This window comes from Acomys minous (genome assembly GCF_964271855.1).
Source record: "Acomys minous genome assembly, chromosome: 2".
Lineage (NCBI taxonomy): Eukaryota > Metazoa > Chordata > Mammalia > Rodentia > Muridae > Acomys > Acomys minous.
The window spans coordinates 137733864-137749067 of NC_140484.1; the positions used below are offsets into that span (position 1 = coordinate 137733864).

General features: G+C 39.8%; 1 long non-coding RNA gene across 1 annotated transcript in view; it reads left to right on the forward strand.

Annotated features, from left to right (window-relative positions):
* The first annotated feature begins 1162 nt into the window (after positions 1-1162).
* Positions 1163-15204, forward strand: part of LOC311592866 — a 39902-nt gene continuing 25860 nt past the window's right edge. Inside the window, exons 1-2 of the long non-coding RNA XR_014777526.1 lie at positions 1163-2710; positions 4158-4275. This is a non-coding gene — a long non-coding RNA (uncharacterized lncRNA). The remainder of the gene's footprint in view (positions 2711-4157; positions 4276-15204) is intronic.

Sequence of the window (15204 nt, forward strand, 5' to 3'; positions counted from 1 at the left end):
GTCTTCAATTGATTTTTCCAGTTCCTTTGGAATGTTCTACATTGTTCCCCAAATCTAGCTCAGTGTAGACTTCTGTTCTCAGGAGGCAGCCGCTTCCTATTTCTCTAATTCTTCTGAGTGTTCAGACCTTTAGTTTGATATTTCTTAATACAGAAATATACTTTTAAAAGAAATACTCCACAGAAATCCTTGCTGACTTCCTTAATTTTTCAGATCAGTTAACAGAACTTTCAGATGGCCTGCCCAGCACTTTCCAAGAGAGACCACCTCTTTTTTGTTGTTGTTGTTGGCTCTCAACTCTGGTCCTGATGCTTGGGTATCAAACACCTTAACCACTGAGCAAGCAATCCCTTCAGCCCCTACTATACTTTCTCTTTTCTTTCATTTCTTATTAATAGTATGAGTTGTAGGCTGTGATTCACAGCACTTTTCCCCCCAAGATGACTGTTGTCAACTTCATAAAGCACACTCAGATGGGCAATGCAGTCTACCACTTCACTTCTTTTCACACTTGTACTTTCTGCTGACCGGTCCTTTAGTACAGTCTCCTCCCTGGCTTTTCAGTCAACTTTAAAAAAAAAAAAGATTTATTTATTTATTTATTTATTTATTTATTTATTTATACAATATTCTGCCCATATGTACACCTGCATGCCAGAAGAGGGCACCAGATCTCATTATAGATAGTTTTAAGCCACCATGTGATTGCTGGGAACTGAACTCAGGAGCTTTGGAAGAATAGACAGTGCTCTTAATCTCTGAGCCACCTCTCCAACCCCTCAATCAACTTTTTTCTTCTTTTATAGGTCTTTGTTAGCTCCTATTTCTCCACTTAGTTATGTGTTTTATTATTAACCAATATCCTACTTTTGTATATATTTATATTCTAAACATTTAAATTAAGTGACCTTGGGGCTAGAGAAATAGTTCCGAAATGGTTAAGAGCACTGGCTGCTCTTGCAAAGGATCAAAATTTGTTTCCTAACACCGTCCCATTCCAGGTGATCTAGTTCCCTCTTTTCACCTCTGCAGGCTTTTGCATGCATGTGTTACACACACATGTGCACTCAGGTGCATATATACACATAAAATAACTAAATATTAAAAATCAATTAATTGATTCCATTAATTAAACTTATTTGTACTCAAAGATTTAATTATTGTATAATAACCTAACCAAAGTCTTTAATCTTGATATCTCACTTGAGTTTAAATGTAGATACATTATACAAACATAGGTATGTCTATGTTTGTGCATATCTGTGTTTAGCTAAATTTTTTTATATTTGCAAGATATCTTAAGCTCAACGTATCTTTGCTTTGCAATGTATGTTCATGGAAATGTTATCCAGCTACAAAGGCTGGCCAAAAATGTGGGTATTATCTCGCTTTTTTCCCTTCTGACCTCTAATATTAAACTTTGCCCATTCTCCTTATTAATTACTTTAAAGACTGACACCTCATCTCAACCGTCACTGTGCACAGTACCCTTGCCTTGGCCCAGGTTGTTATTTTTATTGTGTAGTTTATTAAAGCAGATGGCTAATTCTTATTCCTCTAAATTTCAACTACTTGATTACTATGAGTGTCTTGCTTCACAGACCGTGGAGACTGTCCCCTGATATATTTACTGATATGCCCACACGAGGAAAATATTAAGCAGAGAGATTAACCATATCTATCAATCAAAAGGTAGCCGACACAGGCAATGGTCTTTGAGATAAAATGCTACATCTCTCTTTCAAAGAAAACAGATGTGTGAAGCTGTCAAAGTGAAACATGGCCAGGCAGCAGTAAGAGTCTGAAAGTAGATTTTCTTAAGGAACCACTGCAATAAGGGAATTGAGACATCAGGGTAGAGCTGGGATCAATTCCAAGTATAACAAAAAGCAGCTGGGAGTCTATACCAACAAGCAGAACGAGGTGGGGGTCAATGGATGGAAACTTACAGATATCAAGATAGACACAGGGTTTATGGATTCTCACCACACTTAGTCCTTGCTGGAAGCAGGCTAGGGTGGTCAGGTGTTACGGGTTGGAAACTTGATCTGATATTAAGGTAAGTCAGATATCAAGGGCAAGGGCCTCTCTTCTGATTTAGGGGGATTTTGCTAAAACTGGATTATGCAGCCCTCGCATGAATGGGCTCCAAAGTTTAGCCCTTGTTTAGGAGAAAGCTCATTGTACCGTGAATAAACCTTGATCAAGGAGAGTCTTTGTCAATATACCAATTGTCAATAACATTCATAGTTCTATTGGATAAATGACTAATCAATACAATAAGTAAACATGAACTTCAGAAAAAGGATCAAATTTTGTTTGTTTGTGTGTTTGTGTGGGGACATATGTCTTAGTGTATGTATAGATCAGTGGATAACTTTCAGGTGTCAGTTCTCTCCTACTGTGTGGCTTCTGGGGACTGAACTCAGGTCTTTAGGCTTGGCACTAAGCACCTTTAACCACAGTGCCATCTTGCCAGCCACGATGAAGAATTTAACTGACATGTTTCTGACATAGATTGATTGAAGAATCCAAGTGTATTGTTTTGGCATGTAAGAGCCATTGAAATATTTTTGTTTGTTTTGCTTTGTTTTGTTGAGCTGGGATCTCACTCTGTAGCCAGTGCTGGTCTGTTACTGCCCTATGTAGATCAGGATGGCTTCCAACTCAGGACAATCCTCCTGACTTGGATTCAGTTCTGGGATTACAGGTATGGGCGTTTTAAAACTTTTGCCATGAGAAGCATTTTCATACACATTTTACATGCCTTATAAATCAGGAAAACCAGAAATAAGAGCTCATTTTCCTTTTTTACATGTGACTATCATTTTATATGTATGTGACCTTTCCTAAACCTCAGATTTCATGCAAAATATTCCTCTCTTTCTAGCATGATGTTGCTGACTTTGTAAACTCTTTAAGTATCATTCAAAATCCACCTCAGCATTGTCTCTTCCTCCGAGACTTCTCTTTCACAAGATGTAGGTTTAAGTTCTTCACACTCTGTGCCCCTAGAGGATCCTGACTGTATCTCAGTTGCAGCATTTATAATGGGCTGCAGTTCCTAGTTTACACACTTGCTGTTCCCAAAACCATTCACTACGCGTAGGAAATTGGATTGCTATAGTCACTGCTGTTCTCAGATTCTCCCTCCAACCTGGCATCTCGTAGGTGTTCAACATATGTCATATGGTGATTGAATGGATGGATTGATGAATGAAGGAGCCAGGGCTTTGCAGCAGACTTATTTGCATAGCATTTGGCAGCCATTGCAGACAACTGCTAAATCACAAATCTGTATTTCCTGTATGCAACAAGGAAAAGACACCTGCAATTGTTGTTGGGCAGCTCCAGGAAGCACCAGATTCATAAACAAAGCACACACTGCCTAGCATAATTCTAGTGAATTTCTGAAAGGCGTTTTTATGACTGAAGCAAACTCCTTCAAGCTGTTTGAGTGAAAGGTAACATCTCATCATTCTGAATTGATTTTTTTTTTTAAATCTCATCAGACACCTGAATCATTCTATTGCAGGGGATGCAAAAATAACACCCAGAACTCGAGTGCACCTCTTCATCAAGACCAGAAACATTTCCCAAATAAAATGTCCATAATTACAGTTCCTTTGTCTTCACGCAGTAGCCCAAGCAGCTGACTAACAAGATAGCATTTGCCATTCCTACTTTCTGGAGATGAAACCCAGGGAATGAGAGATGAGAACATCTTCAGAAAAAAAAGTGAATGTCAACAGGGGGGAAATGACAGAATCAGTATAATATGAGTAAGGAAAAAATTCCCATCACATACAACATTATATGGTTGAAGAGATCTGTGAACAGTTATTCCAGAAAGTAAAGACATCTTAGAAAACAACTCTTTCATATGTGTGTGTTGGGCGGGGGAACAATCAAAAGGAAAAAGAAAAAAGAAAACTTTGATAATATTTTCTAGAAAAGTAAGTAGATAGAATAGAGAATCCAAATAAAGACATGGTTCTATACTTTAAGGTAGATTGTGAAGTAAATGTAAAATAGACAAAGGCCAGAAGCAAAATAACATTGCAGACAATTACATAGAAAAGACAACAAAAGCTTGAGAAAGGGGCATCAGGATTAAAAGCTTACTTTTTTAAAAAATGTCTTTACTATCATTTTAGGAGGATCATGAGGAGAGATAGTAAATGCTTGCTGAACAGGCTCTGTTAATAAAGAGACCCCTCTGCTTCTGAGAAAGACAATGGTGCTGCTGGAGCAGAAGAGAGGACCTGAGCAGTGGTGAGTGTTTGTGAGTTCCCCCTCCACATCCCCCCAAACTGTCCATTATTGAATAGTGGTATTTTAAATCTAGAATACTGATAGCAAACTCTTGGCTAGAGAGAACATGTCCCGAAAAATCCTGCTTGTTGAATCTTTGCACGTGTTATCCACAGCTCAAACAATTATAACATTCTGGTATCTGATGCTTTTGTGGTCCTCTTTTTTCTTTAAGAGGTGATGGTATGTCCTCTGTGGCCTTTTCTAATGATATTTCCTGCTGTGAAAAATTTTCTATCTACTGTACTGTGCATTTAGTGGGTCTTCATGTCCTTCAGTTCAAGGATTATTTTTGAACTAATATGTTGAAAGTTTGGGCTGGTTTTTTTTTCCATTTTCTCTTTCCTGGGCTTACATAAATCATATTCTACAAAAATTCTGTCTTTGTCTCTAAAATTGAACACTTGGATATTGATACTTCTGGTCCTGAAATGAAATAGAGTTGCATTTGTGGCTGTTTGAATGAGAATGGTCCCACAGGTTCGTATGTTTGGATGCATAGTCACCAGTGAGTAGCACTGTTTGAAAAGATTAGAAGTGTGGCCTCCTTGGAGGAAGTTGGGGTGGGGCAGGAGGCGGGGACTTTAAGGTTTCAAAAGCCTAAGCCAGGCCCAGAGGTTGGGTGGACATTTGTGGAAGGTGGACAAGGGGATATATATATATATATATATATCTGGAATTGCTTCTTCTGGGTCTTTCTTAGTCTTTTCCCTTTCAAGGCTTTTTGCAGCATCATAGAGCTAAGTCTGCTTGCATTGCTATTGTTTCTAGCTTGGAATCAGCTCTCTTTTTAGTTGGCAACATTGACTATATTTTGTCCATTTGTTTTCCCAATCTCTAGTTGAGAGTTTTATTTCCCTTACATAACTGAGAGAAATACATCAAAGAAGGCACCAAGTAAGTTTGGGCCATTTGTTTAGTTAACGTTTACTCCCAACTCTTTTTGAAAACCTTCATGAATCTAAAAAAAAAAAAAGTAGACTAGATGAATTATCATATACCCTTCACTCAGATTTCTAATTGTTGGCTTTGGCTATTATTGTTTTGTCTCTGTTTCTACTTCTGTCTCTTGGTTTTGGCCAATCTTAGCATAAATAAATAAGCAAAGAAACAAACAAATACAATTATTATCTATTTTTGTTGATCTATTTGAAAGTAAGTTACAGTTATGATTAACTATATATACATGCATGGCCTCAAGTCCCTCAAGAATAAAAATATCCTCTTACATAAATTTAATATCATTTTCCTAATACAAACAAAGAGCAAACACTGACAATGATCTACTAATACCTAATCCATCTTAAAATTTCCCAGCTGTCACTAGATGTTTTTTCTGGTTTTATTTGTTGCTTATTTGTTTTGATACAAGATCAATAAAAATAACAGGTTAAATTTGGATACCATCTCTTTTTTAATTTATTAAACATTTTTCATTTTTTACATATACATTTATATTATTACACATATATACAATAAACTACCTAGAGCAAGAAGAATCATGACACAATCAGGAATTATATAAATGTTACATTCTTAGTGCTTTGGTTATTTGTATTTGACAGCCTTGAAGAAGACATCTTTCCTGTCTTGGGGATGCCATGTCTCTTTAGACAGTTTAAATCAGTGGAAATTCTGCCAGATTTTGCTCTTTGTGGAACGTCCACATTCTCCACTGGGCTGATTGTTTCATTATGACGTCATCACACTTGTTCATTTGTCCTCCGGGTTTCTTGAGATCTGAGGGCACGTCTGAGGCTTCATATAATTTGTATTAATCCTTATTGGCCAGAATACTTTTTGAATTGGTGCTATAGAGCTGGTGCATACCTATAACTGTAATAGGCCCCCAGGCATTAACACAACTGACGTCCTTCTGACCTCAAAACCCAGCATGGCAGCCCCAACAGCTGCCCAAATGTAAACAAAGCCCTAACCCACCAAGTCCTAGTCCATAGTTCCAGGGACGTTCCTAAGTGTACTGACTTTGGCTTTTTTGTTTTGCTTTGTTTTGTTTGCAAAGTGTGACAACCAAGATGTATTTGTGTGTGTGTGTGTGTGTGTGTGTGTGTGTGTGTGTGTGTGTGTGTGTGTGTAAAAGACAAAGGGATATAAGGCTCTGGGGCTGTGTGATTTGGACAAGTTCTCTGTACAGCAATAAAGAGTTCCTTTCTGAGGGCTGGAAAGATGGCCCAATGGTTAAAGAGCACTGGCTGTTCTTTCTGAGGACCAGGATTCAATTCCCAGCACCCACATAATAGCCTACACCTGTCTGTAGCTCCAGTTTCAGGGCTTCTGCACCCATACACAATGTACATACATATGTACTACATACATACATACACACATACATACATACATACATACATACATACATACATGCAAAATACCAATTAACATAAAGTAAATAATTTATATATAAAATCTGCAGTCAGATCTCTGGGTACAAAAATCAGCATTTGATCAGTGCCTATGTGGTGGACTCTTGCAACATAATCTCAGGACTTGGAGATGGAGGTAAGAAGATCAGGCTTTCAGCAGCAGCATCACTACGCAGTGACTTCAAGGCCAACCTGGGCTCTGTGAGACTTTGTCTAAAAAGCAAAACAACTTTAAGAGAGGTGATGCTGTGCTTTTATGCCAGATTAGGAGGCACAGGACATAAAGTCAAGTTGTCTCAGTCTTAGTGCTAAATTCAATGATGTAATTAAGGCAAGGCTCACTAGATCTGTGATAAATGAACCACCTCCTTTGAAATAATGGCCCAATTATGGAGTGATACATTTAGATAATATGAATTACATGTTCCCCAGTCACTGATCACCTAGTTAACATAGACTCAATTCATGATCCTTACATAAATCAGTTGGGAAATTGTGGTTGTAAAATGGTAATTTTCTAATTTTCCCATTCCATCTTCATTCATTCACCAGCATTCTTTCCTGCAAGGGAGCTTTCCCTTTTTTTTTTTTTTAAATCATGATTACATGTTTGTGTCAATGATTATGGACTCAGAATTTGTTTAAATAACATCTACTTACTTACTTATCTCACTAGGAAGACCAGTCAGTCCTCAAACTCATGGCAATCCTTCTGCCTCCACTTCTCATGTGCTAGGTTATATTATGTGTCCAGCTCTACCATTAAATCTTTTTAAAAATTTATTATAATTTATTCAGATTACATCTCGATTGTTATCTCCTTGCTTGTCTCTTCCCGTCCCCACTCTCCATCCCTCTTCCGCCCTATCCCCCTCCCCCCCCCCCCCCCCCCCCGACAGACGAGGACCTCCTCCCCCACCATATGACTGCAGCCTCTCAGGTCTCATCAGGATAGTCTGCATCCTCCTCCCTCTGTGTGCCTGATGGGCGTCCCCACCAAGGGGAAGTGATCAAATCAGAGGCTGTCCCTTCTCCCCCAACAACCATAGAGAATGAGCTGTCCATTGGCTGTATCTGAATACCATTCCGTCTTTATGCTTGTTTATAATAGTCATGCTTAAAACCCTTGCACAATCTCCTGAAGAACTAGAATGTAAGATACAAGTATTTTTTTTCCATGCCCATCACAGCTCTGACATGGAGACTTACATTTATTTATAGTAGCTTTAGGTCTTAGCTTACTGTTGTTCCCAACTAGCTCTCGTAACCTGTGTTTAGTCTATGTCCTGTCATGTGGCTCTTTACCTGCCGTCTTAGTTCATTCTGACACCTGCGTCTTCATCCATCCTGAGGGCAACCTCTCTCTTTGGTCCCCACCTGAGACCCTCTCTTTGGGCTTAGAAATCCCACCTTCTCCTCTCCTACCCAGCTCCTGGCTGTTTAGCTCTTTATTTAACTAATCAGAAAGTGATAGAGAACAGTGGTTATAACCCATTAAGACAGAAGATGCTTTATAATAATGACAGTGTCAAAGCCTGGACCACAGCCAGATCTTTTCATATGGAAATCAACATTTGTGTGCACAAAAACATCCTCCGCCACCAGAACTCCATTTTGTTTTACTGTTTACCTTGATCTGCCTGTTTCTCGTCTTCTTTGCAAATGTGTGATATAATTTTAAAGCCTCTTAGGCTGTTTTGAAACCCTATACCTATTGAAGTATGTTTGTTTCTACTACTCCACAGTTGTCTCTTGGTACCCAACCTGTGCATGTTAAGATATGGCTCCTTATCTTGCCAGTGTGTACTTTTCCCTAAAACCAGCCCCCATGAATCATGTTAGTGAGGAATTTTCTGTGATTGCGGTTTGGGAAATGTTTTTCTTCTTCCTTCAGAGAGAAGAGCAACTTAGCAAGATAATTGATCTGTGGTAAGAAGACACAGCCCCTAAGTGCTCTGTGTGTATTTTCCTAGACTCTTTTCTTCCCACTCCCTCTGCATCTTAGGTCCTCTTATTCTGTCTAGCTGCATGGATTTAAAGTTCTGTGAATTTGTAATCTGAGAAATTAAGTTACTCTTTGATAACTTAATTCCTTTGATCTGATGATAAGAGACACACCCATTTCCAACTCAAGGATACTGCCTCTTGTCATCAGGGACATTGTTTTATATTAATTTCTTTAGTGGCGTATGCTTAATTTTTTTCCACCTCTGCGTGGCTTCACAATATTTGCAGGCTAGATTGATATCTGTGTCCCTCCTCTGGTGTAGTTCTTCGATGCTATGTGTGACAGATGGCTGTTTTAACAATGGCCTGCGTCCTCATGGTGGGTTCTGGTCCCACACACAGTGCAGCACTGTTGAGCCCTTGCAGGTATGGCAGCCTCACATTAACCCTCAGGTAAATGCTGGACCCTGATGACATTGCAGTTACGACTGTTAACTAAGACATTAGCCATTGGGGCAATGAGTTTGTTTTTTAAAAACTATTCAGTTGACAACACTGTATTTTGGTTTTGTGTCATTCCTAAATTTTAGTTATAAAATACTCCCAACCTTTTTTTTTTCCAAGACAGGGTCTCTCTGTGTTAACCTTGGCTGTCCTGGAGTCACTTTGTAGACCAGGCTGGCCTCAAACTCACAGCAATCTGCCTGCCTCTGCCTCCTGAGTGCTGGGACTAAAGGCATGCGCCACCATGGCCGGCTCCAACCTTTTTTTGAAAAAGTGGTTTCATGCTCTGTAGCTCTGGATGGCTTAGAACTTGTAGACCAGGCTGGTAGCAATTCTTCTGTCTCTCTCACCCAAGTTCTGAGATTGTAGATGTGTGCCATCATGCCTGGTCTTTTAAGACATTACTTCCACATGAAAAAGGTAATGATAGTATTTTCCTTTAATGATTTTTTTTTTTGGTTTTAAATTATTTTACTGCTATGTAATACACACAAGGAGCTATCATGTCCTTATGTATGGAGTTTTTAAGTAAGTGTTTAGCCAGGAATTATATGCTAAGTATAATTAAATCTGCAAAACAACAAGCAAATTAAAAATATTAATTTAATGTGGGAGATTTCATGAATAATCTTACTTGCTTTAAAGAAAGATAAAAGTTGAGGGAGATGGATCATTCTATCAAGGACCTGTTGTACAAAGATGAGGACCTGCATTCAGATTCCAGGGACTCACATAATATCTGGGAAGTTCCAGGTTAGCCATTCTAACAGGTGTAAGATGGAATCTCAGAGTCGTTTTGAAGGCCACATCTCTTAATAGTGCCATTCCCTGTGGGCCTACAGGGGTTGTTTTCATTCCCATCACCACACTCACGATTGCAATGGTGCTTTGCAGCGCTTCACTCCACCTTCCAGTTCTCATATCTGCTCCTGAATTCAGTCTGCACTCCAACTATAACACCAAGAGAATCAGAATAAAAATGATCCTCCCATCATCATCTGAATAGTTTTGATGCAGCCTCCCCAGGAACTCTTAGAGCTGCTCCAGACAGGCGGAGGTATTGTCTTCACCAGAGAGAACTTCTGTTGTGTAACTCTCTGAGCCCGGCCTGTGAAATAAGGAAAATAATACTACTTTTATGGGATCTTTTGAGAAATATATGTAATGTACTTAGATGAGAAACAAGCATAATTCTGGCAAGTAATGAAAGATAAATGCTATAATAATGATGATGATAATAATAATAATGATGGTGATGGTATTAAATCTATTATGATAGTTACATTCAAAACTGGGAAAAACTTGAGTTTTAACCCAGGACCCTATCTCCCAAGGTGATAATGTGACAGTAAGGCTGTAGAGAAGGGCAAGGGTTTAATTTTTTTTAATTATATTTGTTTGTTTGTATATTGTGTGTGTGTTTGTCCCACATTGCATGTGGAGGTCAAAGCACAACCTTCAGGAGTTGATTCTCTGCTTCCGCCATGTGAGCTTCAAGGATTGAAGTCAGGTTGTAAGGCTTGGGCAAGTGCTTTTACTCACTGATTCATCTTGTGGTACTGCTTGTTTTTGAGACAGGATCTCATGGTCTTGAATTTCCTGTGCTATGATGACCTTGAACTTGGGACCATCCTGCCTCCATCTCTCAAGTGCGAGGATTGTAGGCACGCACCATCATGTGGGATTGAGTTAGGACTGGGAATGGACTTTGAACCTCATGCGTGCTAGGCTAGTACTCTACCACCCAGACTGTAGTCCAGACCCCAGATTCACATATGTATGCGAGTGAATAACGTATAAACTGAGGAGGGCATCAAAGGAGGCATCCAGGCTCCATGGATCCTCTGCCCTTTCTCTCCGTGGTTCTAGGGTTACAGGCCTCATGGCCATGCTGTTTAAATGGATCCTTGGCATGTACACTCTCTTCTTTATACTTGCACAGTAAGGACTCTCATCCACAGAGCCATTTCTCTAGCTCCCTCAGTCTCAACCTTTTGATTTTGAGTGTAGATCAAGTCCAGCTTGCCAGAGTAGAACTCAGACTTGCTGGGAGAAATGCTGAAGACTCCTTTCCACAAAAAGCCTTGGGCAGTGGGATTTGCAAACAAATTGAACAATGACTGTCCCAGCATGTGAAGGGAAAAGTGACAAGGAGAAGCATGAGCCGGAAATGGAGGCAAAAGCCACCCCTGTAGTTGACTTGGGTTGCTGTTGTGTGGGGGTTCACAGAGCTTTTAATCAGAGGGTTCCCATAGCATGGGAAGGGTACAGGAAAAGTCAGATAGGTAAGAATTGATGTGCTTTAAGGAATGGAACAGGGCTGGGCATGGTGGTGCACAGTGTAATCTCAGCACTGGGCAGGAAGAGACAGGAAGATCCTGAGTTCCAGGCCAGACTGGGCTACATAGTAAATCTTGGTTTTGACATTTCAGTGGAGTCCTAATCACATTTTCATGACATTAGATGGTATCCTAGCACTGCAGCAACTGGGCGTGGTGACAGTGATACACACCTATAATAGCAGCACTCCCAGCACTCAGGAGGCAGAGAGAAATCAAAGCTAGCCTGGGCTACATGAAACCCTTACTAAGAAAGGAAATAGACAATATGAAAGAGTGTAAAAGATGACTCACAAAATGGGAAAAGCATTTGAAAATCATATTCCTGACGTGGTTTTAATATCCAGGCCATATGCAAATGAAGAGAATAAAATTGACATTGGATTTCTTATCAGAGTCATCAAATGCAAGAAGGTATCATCCTAAGTGGGAGATATTGGAAGCTTTTCCTTTTGACATAGAAGTAAAATACTGTATGTACCCACTAGAAGGAAAATTCATTCCATATTAATGTGTTCAGCACAATTTCAATGAAAATAAATACAGAACATATTACAGAAATTATCAAATTAATCCTAAAACTCATATGGCAAAATTGAACAGCCAAAGTAGCAAGCCATTCTTTTCCAAGCCAACTAGGGGAAACGCGTAGCTCTTGCCATTGTGAAATGTATGCAGTGGATGAAGTCCTCAGTGAATGTGTGTTGTTGACATGAGCATGGCCCCCAGTGTCTTAGGCCCATGGGAATGCAAAGGCTTTCCCTAGGTTAGAGTGTGGATGCTCACACTTCCTCCTGGATGACTGCAGCCTGAGACAGCTCCCTTACAGAGACCCCCTACTGAGGTGAGCCTAGCCCACCTGTATTTCAGCTGTATAAAATAAAGGTATACACATGCTCAGTTTCTGGGTTGCTGGTTCCTCCCCCATCAAAGTGCCTGGCCCACCAGATCCCAGCTTTTCTGTGCCCGTGTCTGTCTTGTCTTCAGTCCCCCTCACTCCAGTCAGTTCAGTCTTAAAGCTGTGCACGCTGTGGCAGTAAGATTAACTCATGACAAAAAATTGTTACCCCTAAATATTAACATTATTACTTAGAGTTATCTTTTAATTTATTAATCCTTGAAATCTACAATTTAGTTAAATATCAATAACAATCTGCTGAATATTATTACACAGCGTGCTCACAACTAATAATAAAATTTATTCACTAAACGGATTAAATTTCGCAAACATGTAAATGTTGATTTCAGACTTAATCAAACACTTCTAAATATTTAATTAGAACCTCTTGAATGAAGAGGAACTTCTTAAATGCTCTAAAATCTGTCAACAGTCACAAACAGTACAGTTTTATAAAGCTAACCAGAGGCACACCGCAGTGCATATATGCGGGATGTACGTGTGGATTACACAGGTTCTTCTGTCATCTCTATTAGGTTCTTTCCTACAGTGAGATGACCACTGACAATAGGTTACCACATCTGCCATCTCACAATTTTGCCCTTTTGTGTGGTAAGAACACCTAAAATCTGTCTTAGCGAATCATAGGATATAGTGTTCTGTGGTTCACCCTACTGCTCCTGCTGTGAAGTTGACCTCTAGATGTATCCTGCACAATCAATTGTATACCCTTTGACCTATGACTTCCCAATCCACTAGCTCCTCCCCCACATCTGCTAACAGCTTTTGTGCTTTTCCTATGCAGTTGCTTTTTTTAGTTTCCACATATGAGAAAGCAGTATTTTTTTTTCCCTTTCTGTACTTCTCTTACTTCACCTCACATAAACTCTAGGGTTATCTGGTGTTTGCAAATTCAGGATCTCCTTCTTTTTAATATCCCACTATGTGTGTAAGCAATGTTGTCTCTGTCTGTTTATTTACTGACAGATAACTGAGTTGCTCCCACGCCTTGGTTGTTGTGAATAATACCATAAACAATGAGTACAGATATCACTGTGAGCTATGGATTTTACTTCCTTTGACTATCTGTCTGACTGTCTGTCTGTCTATCTACCCACCTAGAAGGGGACTCATGTATCCTATGCTTAAGTCTTGATTTTTGTAAAATACACATGATGTTTTTCATACTAGTTAAGTAAGCCTGTATTTGCACCAGCAGTGGCCAAGGGTTCTCATTTTTCACATGCTCACCGGCACACCGTTTGCTGTGTATGTGAGGTGTCACCACATAGACAAGGTTATAGCTTGTCATACCTATGACATCTTCACTATACATTACTTCATACTTTAGAATTCCCTACCCTTCCCTGAGACTGGGACTTACGAAGCTCAGGCTGCCCCCAGACCTGCTATGGAACCTTGAACTTGTGCACTTCCTGTCTTCCATGCTAAAGCTGGAATTTTAGTCTTTGTGATGTTACCTCTCACTTATTCTGTGCCTGAAGGTGGAATCCAGGGCTTCATGTACCCTTGGCAATCAGTCCACCAACTGAGCTACATCCTCATCGCTAGACGCTTTTCATTTTTATATTGATTTCTTACTGCACTTGTTTTCAATGTGACCTTCAGTCAGGGTTTTACTTCCTCACCTTTCTAAATTTCTATTAGTTTTTCAGACTCCAAAGAAAACAAGAAGCACATAAGAGCCTCCAGGGCTCCTAGACCTGGATATCGACAGCTTTAGAGTTAGTCAGGAGACAGGGCTGAGTTTCTTTCCTCAGTAAAGCTTTCTTAGGAGTTTCACATTTCTAGCCATCACCTTACTATTAATATTTGACCTGCAATGCATTTGCCGGAGATGACATGTATGTTTTAGGCGACCAGCAGTGTCTGCCTGCTGCCCTGTGTTACGATATAAAATACAGATCTAATTTAGGAATTTCTGTTATCTTCACAAGAAGATATTTAAGGCACGAAGACAACTGCCCTTAACTAAAGGGCCCAGTAAAAGCCCAGAAACAGGTCCAGGCAGGTAGAGAAATGCGACGTTGCTTAGGTGGCATTACTAAGCAGTGTGGGAACCTGGGAACTGGTAAGCAATGGAAAAGCTTAATCTGGAACAACGGGCATGCATATAAAAGGCATTTGTTACTTCAAAGTGTGCTTAAAATAACTCCCTTGTCCTTTGACATGCACGTGGAAAGGCAAACTTCAATTTTTTGAGAAAATATAGGAAACCATGTAATATAAAAAGAGGAAAGGTCAGCCGGGGATGGTGGCGCACACCTTTAATCCCAGCACTCGGGAGGCAGAGGCAGGCAGATCATTGTGAGTTCGAGGCCAATCTGGTCTACAAAGTGAGTCCAGGACAGCTAAGGCTACACAGAGAAACCCTGTCTCAAAAAACCATTAACAAAAAAAAAGAGGAAGGGGCTTCCTAACCATACTCCTCTAAAACAAACATGAGTGACACACACCAGTGTAGTGAAACCTAAGTTCTCCGCAGACAAACACCACCAACATGTGACTGGCCTGAGTGAGCTCTGGTCAGTAGGCTGAGAACAGAAAACACCTGCCCTCAAGCTGCATTCCGACCAGTTCTCCCGCAGCCCTGCTTGAAATTTCAATAAATTTACCTAGTTTTTGGTCACTACTAAGAAGTAAAAATTTCAATTCATTTTTATTATTTTTGACAGAAAATTCATAATCTATATTGCACAAACTATAAACTTATTAAAAGTGTAGCTTTCTCGCTCACACCTGGAACATTTTCAGCGTCAGGTGCTCTCAGAGGTGGCGGTGGCTCTTTGACTCTTTCCTT